Source organism: Planococcus citri, chromosome 4 (genome assembly GCF_950023065.1).
Source record: "Planococcus citri chromosome 4, ihPlaCitr1.1, whole genome shotgun sequence".
In the NCBI taxonomy this organism is placed as follows: domain Eukaryota; kingdom Metazoa; phylum Arthropoda; class Insecta; order Hemiptera; family Pseudococcidae; genus Planococcus; species Planococcus citri.
In genome coordinates, this window is record NC_088680.1 from 30,304,729 (window position 1) to 30,329,747 (window position 25,019).

Below are 25,019 nucleotides of genomic sequence, written 5' to 3' on the forward strand. Positions count from 1 at the left end.
AGGTAAGGTAGGGGGCTAGACGAAAAAAACAGTGATTTTTATCTTAAAAAAATGTCTATCTTTGAAGACCTTTATCTCCCCTTCAAGAGTGCCTCCAGAACTAATATTTTTTCTTAATGACTTTCAGCTCGAAATGAAGGTGTTTCTCGATGTTAGTGAAAATCCTCTTTTATCTATTTTTTTTTTTTTTTTGCGAACCTGACTCTTCCCTTCAATCGAAGTTGGCATCAATGAAAGAACTACTTGTAGCAATAGTTTTGCACTCGAATGCGCCAAAACGAAACACAGATATGTACATAAGATATCTATATATCAGTGGACTAGATACCGATGTAATTATAATCGCGACAGATTAATTAATCCCGGCATCCCGCCCATTCCCTTCACTCTTCAGTGCTCTCCCCTTCTCTCTATTCCTTCAGCATCGTTCAACAAACATCATCATTCATCATTACATTATTTATCGACGGCTCTTCGCTTTTACGTGTGGCCATTGCAACCGCGACCCCTTTTAATTAATCTGTAAATTCATTCTTCGCGCGCTCTGTTCACACCCCCCGGCCCTTCTTCCTCCCCTTTGTCATTGCTTTTCACCACCACGGCGCCTGGTTGCATTCGTCGAGTGTATACTCGATATAGTTGGCGATGAAAAATTAATTGCTAATGTACACAAATCCGCAATGCTAATTTACGAGCTGTGTGTATATAAATCGTTCGTATTTTGTAACATTACTAATACTGCAACGCTTATTATTGTCGATGATTTTCGTCGTTGCTGTGTTTGATTAGAGTTTGGAATTTGGCCCTGTGAAGGGATTTTAATGAAGTGTTTGGGTGATTTGTCCTAGTAGGCGTATTTTTAGGTTCTTGAGTAGGTATGATTTTAATTATGTGGTCTTTTTCGTTGATCGCTTGCGAAATCGTAGTTTTACCATTATTTGACCGTTGATGAGGGTACCTATGTTCTGCGATGGGTTGATTACTCAATTTTTCCACAACACCTCGTAATGAAAGAGAAAAAATATGAGAAAATCTCAACCCAATGTTGCCAACTACCACTCATATCACGAATCCTTCATTCGTCACTCCAAACCCAAGTTTCATTTTACTCGAATGACCACGTCATTCGGCACTTGGTTCTAATCGAATTCATATCCGGCCCATAACTATCGCCAGAAATTATACCCGACCACACTTGAGAGTACATATATAGAAAGCTGTAGCTAACTCAACCAATCCGATAATCCATTTTCGATAAATTACTCGTAGGTAGGTACGGGACAATACAACGCGAATATAGAGTAGGTCTAGATACCTACTACCTACCTACATATGTAACAGCCGGAGCTTAATTCTGATAAATATCAACGTTTCGAACTTCAACGCCGATTCATTAAACTCCAAATACCTGGCCATCAATCGCGCTAAATTACCCGTTACCAAAGCCAACAACGGCCGGCTGCGCTGTGTGCTTTAACACAAAGGCCACAGCCACACACTACACACATCGAATTAATAAACGAACCAAGAAAACATCAAGTTTTAAGCCACCGCAAAGCCATCTCTTCGAAACGATATCAGTACGGAGTTCTTATATCGCTGTAAGCAGCGGTATAGAAGGGAAAACACCCGGTAAAGTTTTCTTTGTTGTGTGTAGTGTACCTACTCGGGATATTGTTTTATTTGAGAAAATCCTCGTTTCGTGTGGTGGATTTCTTCATCTGGCAGAAAATCTTGTAATAATTCTTCTCGGATGAGTTTGTATTGAGTGTGTTCTGCTCAGATTGCTGTTCTTGGGTTCATCTCATCTGCGAGAATATGGTATAGCATCGATTTAATTTTTCTTGGCTAATGCCTAGTTGATTTGGACTCCGTGTAGTGTATGTGGAGTGTCTGAGGAGTGAGATATCAGAAGAAACTCCGAGTTGACATTAGGGTGGTCCTTAACTTACACAAATCGCGATTTCTTCTGCTCCCAGCCCTCAAAATAGTGACCTCTGGTGAGAAAATTATTCCCTATTTTTTATTTTTTCCCCCATTTTTGATATACTTGTACTCTGGCTGCGGTATACCTCTCAATTTTCAAAAATCCAACTTCGAAGTAAAATTTTTAAAATTCAAAAATTTCAAGTTCTAACACTTTCGAAAAGTCTCTTTTGAGTAAAACATACTCTCATGAGGATATTAATCCCATCCCTAGAAAACCAAGTCTGTCCCCTAGAATAGCTGAAATTTGTATTTTACTGTAAATTTCAGCTATTTTAGAGGGTCTGCTTGGTTTTCCAGGGAGAGGGCTTAAATCGTCATGAGAGTTTATTTTACTCAAAAGAGACTTTTTAGAGATAACTGAAATTTTAAAATTTTGCAATGAATTGTATTTTTATAAAATTTTTGAAAATTGAGGGGCCCATCGCAGCACGAGTTTTTCGAAAATGCAAAAAATAAAAAATAGGGAATTATTTTCTCACCAGAGGTCATCACTTCGGCGGTTGGGAGGGAGGAAAATCCCAACTTTGAAAATAAGGACTATCCTAATTGACTTGTTGGCTATATGTTCAAATGGAGAATTGCAAAAGCAAGTATCTCTTGAAGGAGATGAATTGCTAATTTTCTGATTTTTGAGGATGAGGGGGGGGGGGGGTAAAAAAAATGGTCAGATAGATTCAGTTTGTTTCCGCGAAAATATGTATTTTAAATAAAAAGTAGTGATGATACATACATCTTAGGTTGAAAAGTGAACAAAACTTCGACTATGAGAATTTTTTACTCTGGTCTGACTTTTAAAAATTACCTGTCGAAGCTCTAACTTGAGATATTTATTTGTACACGTTTTGCAATATTTTTCATCAACTCGAGCTCTAATCCGTTTTTAATTTCAGTTTCAAGTGAAAAATCATCGTGGTGAAGTTTATTTTCTCTTCGACGTACTGTTGATTTTCTTGGTTATGTATTCTCAAACAGTCATCTTTTTTTCCCCTAAAATTTAATTGTTGCCTAGTTTATTTACAAATTGGCGAAATTTTGCACATTTTTTGATACACTGCTTTTGGTACTCAACTTCGTGGTCGAAAATGCATTCCAGTTTTTACAATACCGCGCGTTATGTAGTACATATATAACTCCCTTCATACGAGTATTTCAGTATGGAGGGTGCGTTCAATCACATTCAGAAGCGTTGTAATGTTGTCCTAAAACTTAATGCAATCACATTCCGTTGTTATTTTGGTTTTTTTTTTTAGATTTCTATAAGATTGCGGGATTTTTGACAGCTGTTGCTGTTGAAAAACTCCAACTCATTTAATGCGTAAGAAAAACTGTTTTTGAGTAATTTTTCATGAATTTTTAAAAGATACCTAAGTACTCTTGATTTGGATACTTAATACAATTCAGTGTCTTTGCTTTCGAAAATTCTCCTGTTAATTGCCGTAAGCTGAACAGAGTCCTGAAAATAGAAAGAAGAAAGTTATGAAATGAAAATTGAAAAGAATAAAACATCGTTTGTTATTTATGAATTCTTCCTTTTAGTGATAGGTAATTTGATTCATGCCGATTTCTCGGAAATTTAATCGGATCCGTTGATAAATTGGTAAATTTGCTAAAATTGCAAAAACTCCACCTTTGATTATTTAAAGCAAGGGTAGGGTTGATAATTGGATTTTTTTTCAATTTAATTTTGAAGAAATTCATACCTATTTTTGAAAAATTGTTTTTTTTTTCATTTGTCAGGTTACTTATGTACACCACAATTGAAAAATGAATAATTTATGTATTTGTACCGGTAGGTCGTGCGCCCGCAGCTACCACCATAAGTGGAAGTTGTGAGCCCATATACGTAGCATCGCGCAGCTCCATTAGCGGCGCGATCTAGCGGTGTAGTTCAGAGAAGCTTCACCGATCGGATGCTGTGAAAGCAGCATCAGTATGTTTTTCGTTAGCTTTGCTACATCACGTTGAGACTGAATACCTGCTATGCAGATGAGTAGGCTCAACTTAGGGACTTGTTTTTATACTGTAGTAATCGTGTCTTTACTCATTCGCTTGTATGTTTCGTGTAGTCTTATTAACATTGTAATAGAGCAGATTATCGTAGAGAAGCTGTCTCTGACTCACGTAATAAAGCGTCTTAAAGTACCTAAGGTATCAACTTATTTGTGTCGCGTTCGTTCTACGATCTTAGCAGCTGTACCTCAGCCTTGGCCTAGTATAAGAGTGTTTCCCGACATTCTTCCCTCATCGGAGAAGCTACCCCTATTCGTCATCATAAGTAGCATCTTCGATATATGTAGCAGTTAGTCCACCCAAGTGGCAAGTGCGGTAACACCCCACACTACTACATATTCATCAAACATTCTTGAAATAAATCGAATAAAAGTCTGAAAGTCGGTTGAGTAAGGTATAGCTATATAAAATTAATTTTTCATTATTGTAAATTTTTTTTTCAAATTTTTGACGTAAATTTTTTCATATCTTGGCCACATTTGCCTGCTTTTCAGCTCAGTAGCTCTACTTTTTTTTTGCCAAGTTATGAAATTTTCAACGAGTGAGAAAAATTTATTTTTTGGAATAGGATAAATCCAAAAAAAAGGCCTAAAATTAGTCTATTCTGTCAATATTGATCACACTTAACTTATTTTTAAAAAAATCAAAAACGTTTTTTTAAAAATTCGATAAACATCGTAAAATGATCTTCAGGGCCAGAAATTTTTTCAAAGTGTGCATATCTACAATATTTCCATTCAAAAGCTGCAAAAAACAGTTCGAGATGATTCAGCTTTAAGTATCTATGCTCGAAACATCTAAAAACCGAGTCTTATGAAAATTTGTATTAATAGGTACAATGTGTACCTTTGGTCACGATTCTCTGTACGATGAAAAGACGAATTTTTTTTTAAGAATTTCGAACTTTTCCACCCAAAGAATCAATTTTTAATTTTTCAAAAAAAAAAAAAAAACGCAGAAAAACAAATTTGTGGAGTATGATCAGTAGAATGTGAAATTTCATGCTGTGGTAGGTCAGGTACGAGTACTTTTTTTCCTTGGTGGTTTTATTTCTGACTGGGAAATTCTGAACGAAAGTTGAAAAATCCAATTCAAATCGATTGTTCGTGATTGAAAAACTGACAATTTTTTTCATTTTTTACATCTCAAATAAATCGGTTTTGAGGAAACACAGGAATCCAACGTCCTGCAAATAAAATTTAAGATGAACGTAATTTGTAAAGCATGACATTTTTCGCCTGTGCCATGTGGTTAGTTTTTTCCTGAACTGATTTATTGCTTTTGAGGTATTTTTAGCGAAAATTGGAGAACTCAATTTTATTCAACGGTTATTTTGAGATTTTTTGAAAGATGTACCGTTTGCATTATGTAATCGAATTTCTGTTCATGTGGAATATAATTGTACGATAATGATTGTTTAATATTCAAAAATGAAAATTAGTATTGAACAAAGAATACTTGGTTAAGGGATAGGCATGATACCTACTATTTTATGTGCTGTTTCAAGACTTGACGCAATTCCACTCCTGGATTATTTTCCCTCTCTTTTATTTAAGTTTTGTGAAGTTTTGAATTATGTTTTGTATCGATGTAACTTGAATAATAGGTACCTATTGATGGTAAACATTTCTTTGAAAATTTCAATCCCCCTCCCCCCCCCCCTACTACAAAAAAGTTCTATCAATACAGAAACTTGAATATGTGTTTAATCAAGGAAAAATTATCTGTATTCAATTCGCATCCTGTTGATCAATTGGCCATTTGATGAGTTTTCCAAACCCTTTAATGCGTAAATTCAATTGGAATTTATATCATTTTTACAGTACATATTTCGAATAGCTGAAAATAGTGTTGCCACATCAGTAGACTAGAAAAAAATCATGTCAACATTTTGAAAAAATCAAAATAGAAATATGAATTTGGTGTCGTTCGTTTGATTGCCCTAGTATTCGAAACTACATCCAGTAATTTCACGAATGTCGTCAAATTATTTCAAAACGCATTTGGAAAGTGATTTTTTTTCAAAATAAACGCTTTATGGATTTCTCTTGATTGGTCCAAATTTTTTCCTTGCTTGAGGGATTTTTCTCTACAGATAGTTTTATTTCTCTTGATTGATCCAAATTTTTTCCTTGCTTGAGGGATTTTTCTCTACAGATAGTTTTATTTCTCTTGATCGATCCAAATTTTTTCCTTGCTCGGAGCATGTTTCTCTACAGATAGTTTTATGCTTTCCAAATTTTCCACACCCCTATATAACCTCTTCCCACACGTCATCTGCCCAGCGTGTCAGATGATGATATCCCTGGCGCTGTTTCGATCATCGTCGTACGATTCGTGAACTCTGCTGCATACTGCTCGTACTCGTATTTCTCATAAAATAATTCCAAACGCGCTTTCCAATTGTTTGTTTTATAAAGACTTTACGCTATTGGAATTTATTTTGAGAAAACACAGCGAGAAGAGGAAAAAAAACTCACGAAGAAGCAGTAGAGAGGCGACAGCATCATCGTCATCATCATCTTCATCACGAAAACACAGCACAGCAGCAAAAACCCATAGAGAACTTTGATAAAAGCCTACACGTGTTCGACGAAGTTTAGCGTTCTGTGTTTTTTTCCCATTGTCTGTCCTCCTCTCCAATCCGCCGCCCTTATTCTGCGTGTTTTTTCACAGTTTGCTATCGAAAGATATTCTCTTTTTGCCTCTCGCTCTTTCACATTCGTTGTACTATACACGACCTTATACAATATATACTCGTATACCTATACATTCTCTCTAACGCTAGCGGTAAAGACATCAGAGAGTCGTAGGAGGGATTCTCAGCTATCGAATTTACAACTTTATAACTTATCTAATTACGAAGAAAACATTCGCTTATCTTTAAAATAAATATCGGAGCCTGGTATACGTGTACTTTGAGAAAACCGATGCAAAAGGAACGAGAAGAAAAAAAAAAGGTAAACTATACGGTACATGGAGAAAAAGAGAGAAAAAAGTACTCAAATTGGAACCGGAATTCTTTGTTACCGAACCCAAAAGTCGAACAAAATCGAAAAAGTTAAATTCTTATTTCAGTCGTGTTCGGAATGTTAAATTTTCGATAACTTTAGACGAACGTAAGTATACGAAGTAGGTACGAGTACGTAAAGACGCATTCTCGGGCGTGCTTTTTTCTCTTTTTTTTCGTCGACACAACTCACAGAAACTCGCCTCGAATCGACAGCGGAAAAATTAAAGTTTTTTCTTCGAGTGAGGGGGTGGTTTTGTCTGTATTTTTACAGAATTTGTGTCAAAGCTCAAAAAAATGAGGATAAAAAATGTAGGTATAGAAGGCGAACTATCAGCTTGATTTGACGAGTACGAAAGAGAACGTGAAGCCTTTTCATGCTCGTATGTACTCTTTACTGGACGTTCGATGCGTTGTGATACACTGATTATTAAAATAATTATCTGAATGAAATAAAATTAATACTTATTCCTTCAAACATATTTTAATTATCTATTCCATAGCGAATGGAATATAAAAAATTATAAGCACAATTAATTATACCTGCGGCCTAAAATCAGCGAATTTATCCACCAGGATACATTCTTCTACTCTACCATTTAATGGTGCTTCGAATTTGTCAGCCAATTCTTCGTTTCTACGTAAAATAAAAAAATTTCAATAAATATTTAGCGAGTTTATAAGGGCTAAATTTGTGTCCTATATTCTGCTGCTAAAGTGTATTTTTCGATTTTTGGTGACTTATTCGTAATGAAACTTGTACATACCTATGTACTTACATGGAATATCTCATTCATTAATGTAGATATCGAGTCAAACTTTGCGATTTTTAATGCCTTATGATTGCTGCACCTTCGTTCCAAAATTCCAGCCCAGTAATCTACTTCTGGGCGCTGGACGTTTTCTTTGGTGGTTTCTTCTTCGAATGCGGACGATAATACTGAAACAGTCATTGTCTGTGGAATAAACAATGAAAAAAGTACTGCTTAAAATTAGGGGGGGGGCTGAGGTGCTCTGGAGAAATCTGAAGTCATATTCGTGCTCAGCAGTATCGAATCATCATCATCATCATCATCATCATCATATAATATTAAAAGAATTTGTTGAATCTGGTGACAGTCCGCCATTCAGCCTCTCCTACTGAACCGATTTTGCTCAATTTTTTTAAAAAATGTTCCTTATCACATGTAGATGTGTTATGAAACATTTAAAATTCATTGCGAATTGAATGATGGTACCTTGATGCTCAGATTTTTGTCTCAGGCTAAAAATCATCATCATCATAATATATTAAAAGTAAAGACAGACTAACTAAAGGGAACATGAATGTTGAAATTGGTGATATTTTTGAGGCTTGGTGCTAATATCCTCATGCAGGCGCGAGCCGGGGGTTGGGGCCGAGGGGGCAGTGATGTTTTAATCTTAAATTTTTATATTTGAAAGCGAGGAATAATTTTTGTATTTTTCATGGGAATAACTTGATTTGGGTTGATGGATCATTTACATATTAATCATTACTCTTGATTTTATAAAAAAAAAGTTGACCTCTTCTCTTAGTCATCATTAGTTTTAAGTTTTCATTTAATTTTTTGAAATCTGTTTACCTTTCTCTGTGTAATTTCCCGTCTGGTGTTTCATTTCTTTCCTAACGTTGAAAACTTGTGTTCTCAAAATTTGTTAAGATCGTTGCTATGACTATCGGGCATAGTGTAATAATTATTTAAATTCTATTTCAAAAATAATATTTTCTGCACTATGTATTCTTTTTCGTTGCCGTATAATATGATATTTGCATATATCCAAGTGCGATAATTGGTATGATATCAGGGTGTCTACCAGGTCGCTATAGCGTTAAAAGTCGCGAAAAGTCGCGATTTTGAAAATAGGGCGCTAAAGTCGCTAAAAGGTCGCGATTTTCGCTAAAAATACCAAAAAGTCGCTATAAATTGTCCAAACTTCAAATTTTAAAAACTTTTCGTATTATTATTCAATGTTAATGCTACTGCCAAATTAGCATTTTAAATAATCATATCAAAATTTCAAAAGCTTTCGCCCTCGCTTCGCTCGGGCATAATATTTCGTTTTCTTTAGCCAAACGTTGAGTCTTGATGATAGAAAAATTGACTTCTCACATTAAAAATGATATTTTTTCACTTCTGGAGAATTGTGAATTTTCGTGTTACCAGTGCTTTTGCCCTCAGTTGGCTCGGTTCGTACGGGCCATGTAGGTGTATTTTTAGAAATATGTACCTATTGTAATATTTTGGAAATTATTGTTAGATTGCTGGAGGAGCAGGACCGTCGAGAGTTACCTGAGACTCGCTCATTCTGGAGGGTCCGACAATAAAAAAAGGGCCCGTGATGGAAGAAAAACGTGTTTTTTTACTTTTCAAAAGTCAAATTTTCAAAAGCTTTTGCCCTCGCTTCGCTCGGGCTTGTTTTCTTTTCTTTTTACACATCGAAATTTCTGAAAAAATATCATTCAACTTTCAAAGTTTTGAAGTGAAAGAATGAACTTCTCGCTTAAACAAAAAGAAAAATTAGTGGTTGAAATGACTAGAAAAAGAACAATCGAAGAAATTGAAATTTTAGAACTGAAGAAAGTTAAGTAGATGGAAAAGGAAAAAGAAAAGCTCGAAAATTTGGATGACTATTTATGTCACATGGAAACTATTGAAAGTTGTCCAAACCTCCCCCCTCCCACCACCCAATAAGTGCAAATTTTATTGGAGCCCAATTTTTTTCGTTAGAAAATGGGGGGGGGGGGGTACTGAAAAAAAGTCGCGAAAAAAGGTTCTTCATAAATTTTTTTTCATGTTACATGGGAACTATTGAAAAATTGGGTGTGAGAACTGTTGAAAAAAACATTTTTACGTTGGAAATTTTTTTTGGGGGGGGGGGGGGGTACTTTTAACTGAAAAAAAGTCGCTAAAAGTCGCGAAAAAAAGTCGCGAAAAGTCGCTATTTTTGAGAATTAAATTTTGGTAGACACCCTGGATATTCAATTCCGTCAAACCAGCTCTTGTAAATCGGAAACGTAGACATTCGGTGCCATTCTAAAACAGTTGAAAACGACTTATTACATATTATAAATTTAAATCAAAAAATGCATTCACACAAATTTTTACAGTAATTCATTACCAATAAAATTTATTAAAAATAACTTACCTTGAAACATTATTTTATCTAAATATTTATTATGTTGTTGTGTCACCAAATCATTTTTGTTAATTCTTTTAAACTCTAACTTTCAAAAAGTGGGCCTCTTCTGTAGTCATTATAGGTTTCAAGTTTTCATTTAATTTTTTGAATTCTGCTTTACCTGTCTCGGTGTAATTTCCCATCAAGTGGTTTATTTCATTCCTAATGTTGAAATTTTGTGTTCCCATAATTGAATGGTGCTTTTCAAGAAGGTCCTATCGACAAAAAACTGGTTTTGAGAAAAACGCATTTTTATATTTCAGTGTTTTGCCATTTTGGTTTAAAATGATATAGCGAGCTCCGTTTTTTTTTGTTGAATAGAAGCATCTTTCCACTATTTATTTCCTGCGTAGTAATTTTTTTTCCACCACCAACATTTCCATGGGAGCGCTTTACAAAAGAGACCTCGATAGGACCTTCTTGAAACGACAGGACCTTCTTGCGGTTATTCACCTAAAAATCGATTTTATTCCTTCTCAAACCCACCAAAAACATGAAATAGTCACTCTTGAGAAGAAATTTTCAACGCAGAATTCAAATTTTGAGTCAATTTTGCCCCTCGACCCCCAGGGGGGGTGGTACCAAATGAAAATTTGGGGAAAATGTGAAAAAATCGAGTATAGTGTCAAAATCTTGATACTTTGAGTTGAAAACCACGATTTTTGAGTCAATTTCCCTCGTAGCCCCCAGGGGGGTGGTACCAAATGAAAATTTTTGGGAAAATGTGAAAAAATCGAGTATAGTGTCGAAATCTTGATACTTTGGGTTAAAAACAACGATTTTTGAGTCAATTTCCCTCGTAGCCCCCCAGGGGGGTGGTACCAAATAAAAATGCGAAAAAATCGAGTATGGTGTCGAAATCTTGGTACATTTGGGCTGAAAACCCGATTTTCGAGTCAATTTTGTCCCTCGGCTTCCGGGGGGAGGGGTGTGGTACCTAATCAAAATTTAGGATAAAAGTGAAAAAATTGAGTACTTTAATGTAATATCTTTAATACTGTAGGGCAGAAGTTTCTTCCGCCAGCATTCCCCAAAACGACGAATATGAAAAATTATGCATTTTAGTGTATGTAAAACAACTGCGATCGATTTACCTGCGGAAACCTGCGAGAATCTGTATCATCTCATACTTTAGCCATGCATGTGTGAGTGCGCACTTGATTTTTTCACTGTTTTCCCCAAATTTCGATTTGGTACCACCCCCTTCCTCCCTGGCGTGCGAAGGACAAAATTGGCTCAAAAATCGGGTTTTCAGCCCAAATGTACCAAGATTTCGACACTATACTCGAGTTTTTCGCATTTTTATTTGATACCACCCCCCCTGGGAGGCTACGAGGTAAATTGACTCAAAAATCGTTGTTTTTAACCCAAAGTATCAAGATTTCGACACTATACTCGATTTTTTCACATTTTCCCCAAATTTTCATTTGGTACCACCCCCCCTTGGGGTCGAGGGGCAAAATTGACTCAAAATTTGAATTCTGCGTTGAAAATTACTACTCAAGAGTGCCTTCTGGTATAGTTGTGATCAACCATTTCGGAGAAGAAGGTAATGCGCGCATTTTCCAGTTGCGTTTCCTAGCCAACTTCATATAGCTGCTGTTTGTGAACAACACCACATGGAGCGCTGCGGTTTGCACCATCTTGTGTAGAAAACGTCAGAGATTCAAATTTCATGAACGTCCTATCGGTCGATAAGACCTTCTTGAAAAGCACCATTCAATTCGTTCTGCGGTACTTACATACATTCAAATTTGTCATTAGGATGGTCGTTATGAAAATCCGGCATAGTGTTTTAATTTACAATCATTCAATTTTTTCATACATAAATACGTTCACACAAATTTTTATAGTAAATCATTACTTATAAAATTTATTAAAAATAACTTACCTTGAATTGTTTTTGTAAGCCAAAAATACATCCAAAAAACGTGTTTTCAAAATTGTACCTCGCAACCTTGATTGTTAATAGGCAGTAAAAATTGCATTTTACCGACTTTTCGGAGAAAAGTGGAGTATTGTATTTGTTGCGATAGTGAGAGTTGGGTCAGGGAGTGACTTTTCTTTGCGTTTCAAGGGTCTGGGATCACGATAGGCTCATTCCCGCAATTTCAGGTTATTTCCTTGTATAAGGTTTATATATAAGGATACATTGAAATAGAATTTCAAAAGGTGAATTTCGAGTAACTAAACGAATAATTCTCGAATAGTAGATACTCGTATACTTGAACAGAAATTCAACGATCGAATTATCAGATAAAAAATTCAAAGTTTACTTCATGTATTATATTCGACTCAATTTCCTCAAGAATTACATATCTCATCTGCGTTATAGTCCAGTATCAGTATCTTATATTCCACCTCAATAACGCTTCCAACTTTCTAATAATTGAAAAAAATTATTATTACGGTCAATTGACTCTTTAAATTGTATCTCGCAGGGTACCAAGCCAAGCGAGGATCATACCTATGAACTTTGTATTCCGTCTCAAGGCATCTGGTACATGCTGTCTAGCAACTAGCCAATTAAAGGGTCAATTTCCTGGTTGGAATCTTTGAATAATGATGACATAGCACAATGCTATCAATGGTCTCCTTCGGTTTCATTCACAGTGAGATCGTAAATTAGCTTGTTAGATGAAGGTGTTTCCATCTTGAAAATTTACAGGAGCAAATTGCGTTTTTCAAAACCAACATTTGAAATTCATTTTTGACCTTGAGAGTTGATAGAATATCGAAAACTAAGCAAAATCACATGTTATGACTTTTAGTCTAACTTGAAAATTGAAGGTGCTATGAATGGAAGCGTTTGGGTGTTTGAAATTGGCAATTTATTGAAATTTTTTATTTTTCGTAAATCAACTTTCAAGCATTCAAATCCTTTCAAATTTCAATGTTGAAAAAATGTTGATGATGAAAAAATTTGTTGTTTTTTAGACGTACGTAGGTAGACTATTCATTTCCACAATTTTTTTTCCATTACCTACTATTTTTTGAAATTGAAATTCATTCATAGCACATTCAATTTGCAAGTTGGGTAAAAAGTCATAATTCGTGATTTTATTTATGTAGTTTTCGATGTTCTACCCACTCGTAAGGTCAAAAATGAATTTTGACCGATAGTTTCGAAGAGGCAATTCGCCCCTCAGAATTTAAAGATAGGCAATACCTTGTCAGCTAGAACATGTTTTTTTAGTTGTACCCAGTTGTATTCAAACCTGAAGTTTCACTGACCACTCACTGGATACTTTTTGATGAGTGATGTTTAAGCTAGTCGAATGCCCTTTGATCGAAATACATACTATAGGTATGTTTAATAGGGTGGATCATTGAAAAATTCCGCAGGAAGTACATAAATTATGATCAAATTGAGTAGAAACTAGGGGGCTTGGCCCTTTAGGTCGCTTCCCCTCCCATTTTCATCAAAACTCAATGTTTTCAAAATTCCAAATAGACAACTATGCAGTTGTCAAAACGTTAATAAACCCAAATAACTCGAAAAGTAGGTACTTTTTTTGCCAATGATGTTCTTTTGAATTCTACGGATACATTTCGAGATTCAATTCCAATTAAGGTAAGTATAAACTGCACTCCAGTGCGTTGCTGGGGTTTTTTCCTCGGTGTTGTTGTAGGAAAATGCTTACAGGCCCAGCAGAATATATTTTTTCATGTACGACTTTTGTTGATTCATTCAGATCTCCTCGCACCAAGTAAATAGCACATTCGTCAAAACCATTAATTTTTTGTAAACTCTGAAACGAACACTTTCGTGAAATGCTTCGATCAAAAGTACAAAATGGAAAAAAGAGTAACCAAATTTTGTCATATTTTTTTCCAGTTTGCAAATTCGTGATTTTCTAGTAGGTACCTACTGTTGTATGCTTCGATCAAAAAAAAAAAAATGGTAGGTACCTACAAAGTGAAGAAAACAGTGGCCTAAATTGTGCTATATTTCTCAGTTTATAAATTCGTGATTTTCTAGTACCTACTGCTGCTGTTCATTTTTTTTCAGTAATAATAATAATTATTAAAAAAACATAGTTTGTAGCATTAAAAAATTCATAAAATATGATACAAAAAATAAATGAATGGATAAAGGAATAAAATTAATAATAATAATAACAACAGTTACGTAGATTGAAAGAAACGTTGAAAAAAAATTAGGAATGAAAATTTAAGAGTAATACATGTAAAATTAGGGACAAATTCTTTTTACAGCCTACAGAATATCTGGGACGGTAATTAAATGGATTTATCTGGTCAGTAATTACCTACAAATTCAATATTATTGTAGCTCAAATTTTGATTCTCAATATCTTCCCTACGTATGATGAGGGTTTGGTTTAAGATATGTATTTACATTGGCAAAATGATGTAATTTCATAGTTTATAATATTTTTAAAAATACATTCTAGTGACATACACCTGACGAATGTATTTCTAATCACCATGTTACTCATTCTTGGTGTTGTGTTTACTTTTATGATATGCTGATAGCAACGAGAACATAAATGTTCTGTTTTCAACATCACATCAGTAACAGCTAGTACCTGGAGCTATTACCTACGTACCAGTCAAAATATACACAGAAGTTTTGATTTAGTCGGTTTGAATTCTTCAAATGCTTCTGGGCCCCATCCACCAGTTGAAGCTATTCTTCCGAATCAAAAACAAAATCTGTATTTGGCGCAAACGATTGTAAAACTGTTTCCACATAAGCAAATTTTCTGCACTTTGGCTGCAAAACGGTTGTTGAGTAGTTGGAAATATACCTCGCAACTGACTCGGAGAAATAGAAATGAAAGTTTTCCAACACATCGTCCGCTACAGTCTTTGGAAGCAGTTTTGGATCCAAGTTGAGAACACAAGAAAATGTTTCTTGTGTTCATTTTGAGTTGAAAGTTTGGCCAGAAAAAATGTTAGCATTCAAGATGTTCCTGAACGGAAGATCTAATTCCTGAAAGTGGAAACATTTGTGAAAAAAATTCAATTTTTTTGCTCTGGGTATCCTTTTCTCAACCTGTTTTGGAAAATGTACTCAACTTAGTTATCAAAAGACAGTATTTGAGAATCTGTGCAGATCTAAATTAGTGTCGTCAAAATTGAATATCTATACCTTCTTCAGGGTTCTACCGAGCGGCTGATTCATCGATCGTTTATTTTTTGGTACCTAAATTCGAGTTTTGATAATACCTACTTATTTTACTCTCGAATATTACTCTATTGATTATGCCAAAACATGGAAAAATATCATTTCTGAAACTAGGGGAATATTTTGGAATACGATAGGATCAATTTTTCAAGATCTATTGTCAATTTCAAAAATTCGAAATAATTATGATGAATTTCTTGGTCATTTTTATTGATTTTTTAAAATGAGCGATAATAGTTACGAAAAATTTAAACCACTGTATTCTAGAATTTTCTCATAGGTTCAGAAATGATGTTTCTCGAATCTCGATGTTTTGGCATCATTATATTGGGTTATTTGAAAAAAAAAATCAAAACGCGAATTTATTCAACAAACAAGTGATTTGTAAATATTTAACCGCTCGGTGGAACCCTAGAAGTGGTTTTGGATTTTGACAGTGAAATGCTAGATATCTTTTGGAATTGGACCATTTTTTTCAAAACAAGTTGGGTGAGTTTTCTCGAAAGTACCTACCTCTTCTTTGAGCACCCATATCTTTCTCCGGGGATATCTCCAGGGTTAAATTTTTTTCTGGACGATTTTCAATTGAAATGAAAGTCTCCAAAGAATTTTTGGTGAAAATATTCCCTCATAATCCACCTTATCTTATCATATTTTCCGGCTCACTGTAAATTCAACTCTAAACTGGCGACACATCGACCATTTTAATGAGGATGCCACGTAGGCTACCTGTTTTTAATGAAACCGAGGTAAAAAATTCATTCTTACCAAGTCATCGAAGTCTAATGACTCATTTTTTTCCCTATCGAAGGTCGATAAATTGTCGATTGTCGACTCGATAATCGACAATCGTTCGTGTCGTTTTCGTACTTCAGCGATAGTTGTTTTGACGAAATTATTTTTTTGAAATTTTGTTTCGATGGGTTGGGGGGGGGGGGGTATGAATTTTCTGTAAAATTTGGGAAACCGCATGCTGATATAAAGCAATTCGACGACGACGAAATATTTTTAATAATTCGAATATGATCGATTGATCGATAAAAATTTTTGAAAAATAATTTTATTACTAATTTTTCACGGCGAGTTCGAATTTTCGGTTAGTTTTTCAAAAATTTCGATGGTTTTTGCGTTATGAATTTTTTCGATGATTTTTATAAATTTTTACTCTTACCTTAATTTGGCTGTTGCGGGTTCCAGTTGTCGTCCGCTTCCAGCTGATTTATTATATACCATACGTTATGAAGTCATGGTCTGGCACCATTCTGCCGTCGGTTTGCTGGAAGAATGGTCGGCCTTGGGTATAAGTTTTTGTTAGTCGTCGTATTTGGTTGGATACCCTGATTTTTCGAGTATGATCTCTTTCGGAAATTCTTTTTGTATGCTAGTTTACCTCGTGTATTCGCTCGTCAATCGCTCTTCGTCTGGTGTCGGGTAAATAGGAAAATATCACCACCGAATTCGCCGCCAACATTGCTGCTAATTTATCGATTGCTGTGCAAGTGTGCATATTGCAGTAACAGGCATTTGGGTATTTTGGGTATCCTCCATCGCGACTTCGATATATAGGACGGGATCCCTTTGTTCAAGAATTTGGAGCAAGTACGTTGCTATGGAGGTTTATTGAGCGGCCGCAGAAGAAAGATTTTTCAGTAGACGTCGATTGAGCGCTCCGAACAGGCCTGTGCCAATTAAGGTCGAATTTTAATGGAACAAGCGTTGGTATCTGGCCAGCGGTGAAGCGATCAGATATTTTCTTCCAGATACGTTTGCGGGCGTTCGCTGCAGCTGACTTTGCAAGTTTGCAATCGTAGTCGAGTTTGCTTGAATTGTTCTTTGCTGTTGCCTATTTTGCTCGATTAGTTCGTCGATTTCTGTTTGTTTTCGCGCGATGGTTCATCGAGTATCGCCTGTTCCCATCTACATATTCACATCGTACCGACGATTCTTTAATTGATTTTTTAAATCGACTATTTCGGTTTTGTAGCCGCGTATTTGTTTCTGCAGTTGGTTTTCGTTTGGCGAAGATAGGCGCTCGAATACTGGTCTCCTAGGAGGTGACCTAGGTGATCTTGATTTTCGATTTTTGGGAACATTGGATCTATTTGGGGAACGACTCTTCCTTCTGGGAATTGGAGGAAGTACTAATGAGGAATTAGACGACGAATTGGACGAATATGACGACGACGACGAGGAGTAAGAGGATGACGAAAGCGACGATGTGGAGTCTTGCTTTTTTAGATCGAACGATACATTCTTTTTATACGGCGACTTCAGCGAAGAAGAATTTTTCGGTGATTTCGATGGAGTATTTTTCGGTGATTTAGGCAATATATTTTTACGCGGCGACGGCGAATTATTTTTCGAGGATTTATTGTTAGAACTATTTATTTCAATTTTGGATTTTACCTTACGAGCCGGCGACATTTTACGTACCTTGTTTCTGTCGATAGTTACTTTTGTAGGTCGAGTTTTGACCCTTCCGGCCTTTGGGTTTAGAGATTTGCTTGTCGATGGTGCCGGTTCGATATTGTGATTCGGTGACAGAACTGCTTTGGCGACATCTGCTACGATTTCGTTCAATTTTTCTTGTCTATTTTTCGGTGATTTCGATGGAGTATTTTTCGGTGATTGTTTCGAGTTCGGTTCATAATCGAGTGAGAAGTCTGAATCGCCAGGTAATTCGAATGATTCACCACGTTCCTCCATTAGAATTATTTCTTCCTGCTCAGGGGTAATTTCAGGATCGTTGATATCCTCAGCATCGAATCGAAAAAATTGTTCCGCGGACATCTTTTTAATTTTTTAATAAAAAAAAAAACATCGACGAAAATATACTCAATACCGTTACAGGAATGATTCTTGTTGTGGTACGCTCGTTGTTCTTCGTAGGTACGCTTTTGTTTCGTTGGTGTGATGTGGGGGTATTCTCGTAGTAGATAGGTACCTATCAAGTCCCGTTTTGTCGAATATTTCTTTTATTTAAAATAATTCTACCTCGCTTATCTATTTATTTTTGATTAATTTCAGGCAATTGAATAAAATATTCGCTGGTAATCGTCGCCCGATGCCAACTACGTAATTTTTTTCATGACACCCTGCACAACTGCATTCTATGGTACTCAAAATGCGATTTTTATGCATTTTTGGCTCTTTTTTGATGGTAAAACCTCTCTGATGATAAGAGTATGGCCTGGAAACTGAGAGATTCTTGGATGTTTGATTAAACGGGGCTATTTGAAGCCCAACTACGCAAAAACGACGAAAAAATGTAATCGCAGCGCGATTTTATGTGCACTAATAGGCTTGTCAACTACCAAACCCCTCTCCCTCCCCCACCCCCACCCCCACCAGAATTCAACATTGCATTGTCTATCCTATAATATCGATGCGACCCATCAAAATGGTATAAAATTTCACGCTGAACTCGAAAATTGCAATCATTTTTCATGTTGACCCCCCCACCCTCCTCTCTAACTGAATTTAACCATGATGTTCCACTAATTTTGCACTTTGCGCGTCGATACTGAGGATTTATTGTGTACACAATCAGACTGATTCTCATATGTATATGTTATCTGGGCATGTTTTTGTTTCAAAATTTTTCATCCAATTTTCTTCCCCCCTCCTTTTCCTTTTCGAGTCCGTGATACATAGAACATGGATTTCGAAGAGAAGAAAACACTGCACGAATCATCTATTTTCTATATGAACTATTCGAACGATCGAATCCTCCCAAAAGTCAAGAAAAAAACCATAATTGTAATTACTTACTCCAAAAATACTCAGAACGCATTGAAGCTTAATTTCTTGGCTTGTAACGTTTCGGTACTTTTTTTTTCTGATTTCTTTAAGCAAATACGACATACATATATTTACCTAGCAAAAACTTTTAATGCATACATAAAAATTACACAAAAAATTATCACCCTGCCAATGTTTTGACCTCTTTACTTGGTACGATAGGTACTCCACACATAATGCATAATTTATTAGCCCCGATTTCAATAAGTAAGATAGGTATTGGCAACATAATGCAAAATGGGTAGATTCGAAAAAGAACATCCGCAGATTTTAACCATTAAAATCATCGAAGGGCAAATTCTCCACATATTTGTTCGTCTCTGAACCTCGAAAGGATAACATTTCTCTATATCGGAGTCACCTATTAGGGTCCTCGACGTCGTCGTTATCCCCACGTGCATGAAAAAAACAAGAAAGCCAAACCTACGCCATACGTCACGTGAATCGAACACCCATTACAATACATTTGTGGCCTTTATTTCTTCAGCAGTTGGTATTTAAAATGTCGTAGCAGTATCCTCTCGACTGCCGTACACCGTATCCGAATCGCCAATATCAAGGTCTTACTCTGGCTGAGCTTTTATAGCTTTTCAAATACAATACCCCAACGACGTTATAGCACGGTAATAATATAAGAACTAAGCGGAGGCGAATTGCGAATTTCGAACAGAAGTAGAAATTGTTTCTCTCCGGCGGCGTACCCATCCCACCCTCTTCCTCTAACCCTGTATAACTTGGTGCGGTATTAATGAAAAACGTCAATTTCGGTCATTACCTTAATTTTATGGGTTTGCTTTAACGGCTCCGGCGGCAGCTCGGACTGTTTTTACTGATGAGTTTTCTCCTCTCGGCATTAGCACGTCGCGCTTCGCCAATTTTTCACTCTTCTGCCCCCTCGCTGGCATAACCCGTCCGAAATCTCGATACATGTCCATTTTCGCAGCCACCATATTGCGTTTATTCGATCAGATTACTATAAACGTTGGTGCTTAATGGATGGGAAATTCGCCCATAACTTGGTTATACTACGTACACATATGTACCATAGACGTACGTAGCGTATTTAGTCTCTCTCCCCCTTCCCCCTGTGGCGATGGCGTCTGAAGCTCGTTCGAGAGAACGCAGACAAATAAATTACAGATTAAAAGAATCCGATGCCTGGCCCTGGTTACCCTCCACACTACATATATCGGCACGAGCACTTTCGCAGCGAATAATTTAATCTCCGGAAAGCTCACATACGAACCATTCGTCCGAGGCATATAATCGTTTTACCACTTACACCGCGTACTACGCTGCTGCTGGGTATACCTTACCTATTATTCCTCATCCCAAGAGAGAAAGAGTGGATAAGCAACACCAATGCCAGTTCGTGTATTTTTCCCACTCGCAAGCCTCCTTCCTCGAACATATTTCAAATGTTTTCCATTTCTCTCAGTGTACGGTGGTAGAGTCTTATCGTAGTATTCTACCGTAGGTAATCGAATTCTTCCATCGAGTATCGAGTATCTATTGGAAGACGTAGTATTTGTGCTACTTCTCGCACATATTTTAAGAGATGGACTTTTTCATTGCAAATATTTGTGTGTTTTTTTTTTAGCTCTTCGCATAAATTTTGGAATTCTGTTATTATGATAGATCACAATAAATGACCTGTTTCAGGGTCATTCCACGTCAATTCGACAAAGAAATGGTAAGAAGAGTCGGCGATTTTTTTGAAATTTTTTCTATGGAATGACCTTCCGAAGGGATGACCAATGGCGCAAATCGCAGCCCTCTACCCCTTTTTTAAAGGCTGCCAGGGGATGTCAAAGTTTTCAGTGAACTTAAATATCATCCATTTCAGCAGTGGATTACTCGAGGGCTGCGATTTGCGCTATTGGTCATCTCTTCGGAAGGTCTTTCCACAGAAAGAATTTCAAAAAAATCGCCGACCCCTCCCCCATCCCCTCCACCCTTACCACTTCTTGGTCTAATTAACGTAACTAAATGAAAGCTTAACATGTACTGCGATCAACTTCGATGGTAACTGCGAATCAACCATCTTGGCGAGAATCGTGTTGTTGTAGAAACGGAACAACGTTCTTGTAAATAACGGTAATTTAAGTACATATTTTTGTTATAAAAAGACTACAATTTTCGTAAGTAATAGATCATCCTACCATAAACGGTGACCAACATATTTCTTCCATTCGGCGCTTCATTTCTGATATTCTACGGTCTTGAATAATTTGATAAGATTCAATACTGGACAGCTTAACGCTAGTTCATTGATTCCGACTCGATTGTGACGATTCGATGTTCGATAACCTAACGTTGATATCCCTTATCACTTCCTTTGGTCAGGCATGAAATTCGGTCACTTGAAAAGTGACTTACTTAGTCACTATTTCACTTGCAAGTCACTTTTGTCACTATTTCCGCGAAAATGGTAAAACTTTTTTTAAAAGATTTGTCGTGTAAAAAAGAAAAAGTGCAAAATTATAGGAAATGATCAACATTTTTCATGAAAATCCTTCAGGACCATCATTTTAAAAAATAAAAAATGAAAATCAACTGTTCAACATTAAAAAATGTAAGACGATGTGTGTGATTGGATAGAGCCGATAATTTTCTAAACCGTACAAAGGTAGATCGAAAGATGAGGCAAAGATTTATCACCTGTCAGAATTTCAAGTGCTAAAGTGCCTTTTTTGATTTTTGGTGAATTTTTGAAAATCAAATTTAGGCGACAAAATCAAAATTTTACCTAATTGACCAAGAAAGCTGAAATTTGGGATGTACCCTAGTTTCGACACGTCAAATCGATTGGAAACTGTTTCAATCCGTTTTGAGCAGTTCTGGAGCCTCCAGCAGATTTTTGAAACTCGAAATTCCCACAAAATTTCATCAAATGGAGTTGGAAAGCCAAAATTCATTCTGCGAACTGATTTCAATACATTATGAAGTCGACTACATGGTGGTTTCAAATGGTTTTGATGAAGCTTCCAGCTATTTTTTGGAAATTTCAATTTTCCAAAAAATGCCATACAACCTTTCAAAAAGTCGCTGGAGGCTCCAAAACGACTTTAAACCCACACGCAGTCGACTTCTTAGCGCATTGAAATTAGTTTGCAAAATGAATTTCGGCTTTATTCCAACTCCATTCGAATTTCAAAAAACTGCTGGAGGCTCCAGAACTGCTCAAAACGGGTTTAAACAGTTTCCAATTGATTTTCAGTGTAGGAAATAGAGTGTATTCTAAGTTTCAGCTTCTTGGTCTATTTGGTAAAATTTTTCCTCATTTTTGGCCTAAGTTTGATTTGTTGAATATTCACCAAAAATCGAAAAAAAAACACTTCAGCACTTGAAATTTTGAAAGGTGAAATTTTTGCCTGATAGGTACTGGTACAACACTTGGAGCTAGTGAAGTTTCATTCCGATCAGTAATCATCAGATCATTTGTTCATTACTCATGACAGACATCGTATGAAATTTATTATTAAAAAAATATTATGAAGTAAAATTTGTTCCTTCACTATGGAGAAAATTAATCCTTCAAGATAACAAATTACAGAAAATTTCAAGCTTTTAATTCATAGCTTCTTTAATTTCGATACAGGATTAAAACTGAAAAGAAATTCCTTTAGGCTCCTCTTGAAATGTATCTGTCTGTAGGAGTACCGCAACATTGAAGAATCAACTACTCAACCTAAATTTCTCGATGATTCACAAAATTATTTAACGATATATGTTCCAAAATTAGTTTTCCAAGTTTACTGGAGTGAGTACCGTTCTCCATTCAACTTGACAATAATCTGTTTCAGAAAATCGTAGGTATGGTTCACAAACTTCATTAATTCTAAAAACCAAAAAGAAATCACCAGCTTTGAAAATGTTGAAACAAAAATAAAATTTTTAAAATGTTTTCAAGTTCAAATTATGCAGATAACTCTTTTTTGAAATTGATTTTTTAGCCAAAAACATAATTTAAATGCTCTCATAACTGTGTAATTATATGTAATTAGAAGTCACTCAGGCTGAGCAGATAAACACTGGGTATTATGGATAGTGAAAACTGAAAGCTGAATTCTCAAGTACTTATGTACAATATCATTGTCATCAGATAGGTATAATTTGAATTTTTGTTACGCACAACTTACCTACCTACAGAATATTCTATAGGAATTTATCTCTGTAAAAAGTATAACTATTTTCTTGAGAAAAATGCCAATATGTATTTTTAAGAATAGATCATTTTTCACGTTTTTCTACAACCTTTCATCTATACCTAATACTCGTTTACTTCTACAAAAAATCTCCCAGCCATTTTTATGTAAATTAATCAACGTTGTTTTTAAGAATAAACCACGCAAAAAGTATATTTTCTTATTTTTAAATAAAATACCTTACTGGCATTAATCTCTGAAAAATCTTGAGAAAAATGAACTCAAGATAGCACATATTTTAAAATGTTTACCAACAGGCTTATTATAAGTAGGTAGAGATACTTGATGAAATCAGGTATTGAGTTTCTCATCGCTTAAATTTTGAGATACCTAATTGTTTAGTATCAGTTTTCTTTATTGAGTGTGAAAATACCATCTCCTTTGGTGAAAAGGGTCATGGATGCGTTCCAGTGGGGCCAGCTTCTGTGCCCTCCCTGCTTCCATTGGCAATGTTGACACTAAAGTCAAGGGGTGTCAAAGTGGGTGATGTGGTGGAGAACTGGAGATATACAGCAAAGGGAACTACGTATTATATGCAGTAACCAAAGAAAGACACCAGGACAAGCCGACAATATAGGAGACTTTGTACGAACAATGAAAGCTCTGGCAGCCAAATGCGTTGAGCTAAACATCACAAAAATCGCAGTACCAAGATTAGGGTGTGGCTTGGACCAACTTGAATGGCCACTAGCTAAACAAGTGCTTCAAGGGCCTTACAGTGACTTCGACAGTTTGCACCCTCCCACCAAACATGAAAGCGTGACTATACCTGAACAAGATGTCAAAAACCAATATTGTCAACTGTAAAACAAATTATGCCCGAAGCCAAATTCAAGACATGAAATACTCAGGACCGAATTTACCTGGATCTTGAGATAATCCTAAAATTTACTATAATATTTATCTATACTTGTAAATACTAAACTTATAATACAGAAAACAATCTTTTCTTGTGGGCAGTTGGTGAGAAGCCCTAAGCAAGTGCACCGACTGCCCCACAAAAGTCCAAATAAACCTTGTGGTAATAACTAGGGGACCTTACTTGTTGGAATCACCCCTAGGCGAAATCTATCCCCCTTCAGACTTCACCCTGAGACGGGTTGGGGGCTCATTTTAAATTAAAGATTTAAAAATTTTTAATTTTGAAAATTAATACTTAGTTAATTTAATTTGAAGTCTTAAAAAATAAAAATAAAATTAAAGTTAATAATAAAAAGTATAATGAATTCGAGTGAGCTCATGCTCATACTATGTACTTTATGATGTGTTGTTGGTTATATCAGCCATTGCAAAAATGCTCACTTTATTGCAATAAATTGCTGAAAAGTCTCACTTTTTTACCAAAAGTTTGAAAAATATGCTTCAAATCAAATTTTTTAAATTGGAAACCAATTTGTAATATTTTGTTTTTGTTTTACCAATGTTACTTTTTTTTTTCTTTTTGAAAAATTGAGTACGAGTTCCGTGTAATTAATTGACAAATTTCTCCAACGCGAGTATAAAATGACGATGAACGACGAAGATTCGACCTTGATTTTCACAATACCTCTGTGTACTTGCTACTTGCATATTAAAGCTGGCTAAACTGATGCACGCATACGATAAATCTGTCACGGTCAGATAGATGTATCTGGTCGCATCTCGCGGG

General features: G+C 35.8%; 1 protein-coding gene across 1 annotated transcript in view; it reads left to right on the top strand.

Moving 5' to 3' along the window:
• The window catches only part of LOC135845811 (hemicentin-1-like), a 972,708-nt gene that overhangs the window by 63,266 nt on the left and 884,423 nt on the right, over nt 1–25,019 (top strand). The gene's annotated exons all lie outside the window — the stretch shown is intronic.